The sequence below is a fragment of the Drosophila serrata genome, unplaced genomic scaffold, assembly GCF_035046125.1.
Source record: "Drosophila serrata isolate PLE 108 unplaced genomic scaffold, ASM3504612v1 contig_66, whole genome shotgun sequence".
NCBI lineage: Eukaryota > Metazoa > Arthropoda > Insecta > Diptera > Drosophilidae > Drosophila > Drosophila serrata.
Window position 1 is genome coordinate 290,018 of NW_028256964.1, and position 4,176 is coordinate 294,193.

Genomic DNA, 4,176 nt, shown 5'->3' on the forward strand with positions numbered 1-4,176 from the left:
ATTGTAGAGCCTATGAGTCCCTCGGGCAACTTGTTATTTTCCACTATTTAGAGATATTTTGAATATTTATAAATATTCCCGATATATATGCTATTTAGCGTGGTTAACTGATTGACGCAATTCCATTCCACATGCTAAGGATCGGTGCGACTTGTTGGACATATGGAGGATTGGCATAATGAATGACTTTGTTTACAGCCAAATGTATCTCATGGATTCGCACGCGTCGAGCGGCACTTCGTTGGACTGACAGGGGGGAATTTTTGGTTCTCAGTTTTGTTCTTTTTTTGTGAGTCTCCTAATGGTATCAATAAAAGAACTAGGCCATGATAAAGAAGCGTTCGCCCCGAGAATTGTTTGTTTATAATTGTTTATACGATTTGCAGACCGAACAACTTTTCCAGATAGCGGCAGCGCGCAATCTATTTCCATGGGAAGCCAGATGGGCAAGGCCGGATTATTATTATTATTATTACTATTATCATGGTGGGGCGGTTGCGGGGGCCTTGAAAAGCACACAAACATCCCGTCACACGCACTTTTACACACACTGGCACACCTCACACCCACACCGATGACGGTGCACTGTGAGAAAATTATACTAAAGTTGGTTACTTAGACTCTAAATACTTGGGAGGAAGTTCTGAAGTTCTAAAGTTTTTCAATGAAAGGTTTTCTTAATTACTTCAGTTTGATTTTCTTTTTTGGGGAAAAGGTCAATTAATATTTAATAAATGTAAAGCCTACTTTAAGCACTCTTTAAATTATTTAATTTTCAATTTGAAATCGCTGGAGATGCTAAATAAAAATAGTACAATTCTTATAAGAAAATTAAAGTATAAAAATGTATTCAATTGAGAGAACTTGATTATGTTTTAGAAAGGTAAATAAATATTCTTTTAATAGCTCAGGCACTTTTTAAAATATTTTAATTATTATATTAAATATTAAAAATATTTTAATTATTATTTTAAATATTTTAAAATTCATTTTATTTTATATAAATCAAAAAACTATTACCAGAACATGTTTTTTTTTTTTTGAAGAAGGTAAATGCATATTTGAAATTCTTGCAGCATGACTTCAAGCCACTTTTTGAAGAGATTTCTTATGAGTAGGGATTTAAGCTTAAAATTTTATTATAATTATAAATAAATATATATTATTTTGAATATATAAAAACCAAAATCTTTATTCTATTAGGAATTTTCAGATACTTCCTAGAAAGGTTTCAAATCACTGAAGATATTACTTCAAAATCTTTTAAGCAAAAACTCCATTAAATACATTAAAAATAAAAATTAAATTCCTATCAAGTTCTTAAATATTATTTAAAAATTAAAAAATTAAGTTTCTTAATTACTTTCAAGTACCAATTCTTTTTCGTGCATACACGCACTCAGATTCATTCACATTTGGCTGCTTGTATTTTGCAATTAGATTAGAGAGCCCCCAAAAGACGTCGCAATAAAACACGAACAACAAAACCGAAACCGGCAACAACGACAAAAACAGCCAAAAACAAGAAAAACAAAAACATTAAATGGCGATTAAAAGTAATTTAGATAAAAACACACCGAAAGCAAAAAGAACAAGCAAACAACCAACGACAACGACGGTGGGGCGACAAGAATGAAATTAGCAGAAAGTATCTTGTTCTGTTGCTCAGTTTTTTTTTTTTTTTTTTTTTTTTGTGGCATCCACAAATGGGCAATGCACTTGGTTTTAGGCAAAAAGTATCTTTCAGTAATTTCATTAATTTTGAATGCCGAATGCGAGAGGTGGAATTTGCAATTACGTAACAGCTGCGAGAATTATTTATTTGTGGCGTCTGGGCGATGAGTTTAAAATTGATTTAAGGGAATTTATGAAACAATTTTCAAATGTGTTTTCAGTTGAAGAAATTTATAATGTAATAACTTTGTTGGCAACTTTATGTTACGTACTTTTGATGTTTCGAAATACAATTTATATATGATTTATATAGTAGTGGTCCGATTTTCAACAAGTTTTATAAACAATTCTAGATTAATATATCAAGTTTGATGAAAATCTGTTGAAAACTAGAAAAGTAATAATATTTTTAAAAATTGTTCCGATTGTTCCTATGACAGCTATATATATGTATATATATAGTCCACCGATTCGCCAAGCTCCGACTTATATACTAGTTAAATTATATAGAAGAATAACTCCATAGTTTCCTTCAAATAGCTTAAATTTGTTCCAAAACAAATCTCGCGCATCTCAGCTTATGATTCTCAACTGGTTCAAACATCCCCGGAACGAAGTGACTTCTGCCGGCCAAGTATCAGAAATGTGTTGTGTTACCAAAGTTGCAAGTCATTGTTTACTAGTGTTCAAAGTTGGTAACTGATCATACATACTTACGGTCATAGATACTTACTGATCATAGCTACTTACTGATCATAGCTACTTAGTTTAGAGTTACTTACTGGTCATAGATATTTACTGTTCATAGTTACTTACTGTTCAGAGTTAATTGCTGATCATTGTTATTTACTGATTGCTACTGATTCAACTTAATTTAACATATATAATACAAAGTTATAGATCGAATTCCCTTTAAAATTGTTGTTATAACACATTTTCAATTTATTATTATATTGTGTCGAAAAGATTTTGAAAATTTTTTTTAAAGACTTTAAAGGGTTCCCTTGAACTCCCCTTAAAGTATCTCATACTCTTTAATTCAGTTAGTTTCTCAGATCATTAAACTTTGTTGCATTTGGCTAGGAAAAAAGTATCTTTTACTGAAACTATCTGGAACCAAAGTCATCTCCAGCACTGAAACTATTTGTGGTTGGAGTGGGTATTCGATGGGTTTTCGAAACCAGAAGAACTCTAGGGAGTCAAGAGTCGGTAGTTCAGGCAACGGATACTGATAATGGGCGCCAGACTCCCGGCGACACCGACGCGCTTAACTGATTTAGTTAATTGTATTGTTTTTCAATTAAAGTTCGTATTAATTGAGCAAACAGGCGAACCGAAGGAGGCAACTTTGCGAAGGCAATGGCAGTGGCAACAGCAGCGGCAAGTTGGCCTGGCATGACCCGTAACTACCAAAGCAACGATAAGATAAAAATAATAAAAAAAGGCAAAATCCGTGGGCAAACAGCAGTAAATGGTGGGATATAGTATCTTATATATAAACCCAAACAGGCAACGGAAATTCAGAGTCGGAGGGGAAACGAAGTAGCGCCGCTTATGTTTGCACTCTGATAAGCGCGATGTGAAAACATAAACAAATATTTATGCGCCTATTTATGCCCATCTCCGACTATGCCTGGCCACGTATCTGTATCTCTGGCCCCCGTCTGTAGCTGTATCTATGTATCCGTGTATCTGTATCTCGGCATATTTGCAGCCGTTTTGTGAAAACACTTAATTTGCTTATTTATTGCACAAATATTAACACTTGAGCTCTCGAGAGACCAGAACAAGTTGATCTCGGGACCAGTTGACAATCTCAATGTGATTAATCGCGGATTAACGTCACGGCTTTGCAATTTCAACAAACACAATCGTAAAAAATATTATAGTATTTTATGACATTGTTCTATAAATGTTTCTTGTAGCAAAAAGAGGTACAGAAAAAATATTTAGTATGGGAAATGTGATTCTATAAGGTTTTTGTTTGATGTTTTGTCTCAGAAAGTGTTGTAAGAAAAGGAAGTTCAAAATTAAAGCAATAAATATACTTTTTATATTAATTAAATGTCTCTATTGTAGCTAATTTTAATAAAGTTTTGATTATTAATTCACTGAGGCCTTAAAATATCTTAAAAGTCTATTGAAAAGTCTTATAAAATGTCTGCATTTAAAGAAAAACAATTTTCCACTAAATTGTATGCCTATAAAATGGTTTTATTTACTTTAAAACACATTTTAAAAATGTTTACAAAGCCCAAGTTAATTTTTAAACCATCCCCAGTGGCTAAGACCTTCTATAATTATTGATTTTATAACCCATTCTGCTGATAACACATCTTCATAAAAATAATCTTTTAAAAATTCAATTGGCTTTAAACCCAGTTCGAAATTTCATGCAAATTTTTTTAATGGCAATACTCTGGTAACGACTTTAATTTTGGCAATATGATTTTAAATGCTGTGTGACAAATCGATTTGACAAAGTTTATAAATAAAACGATA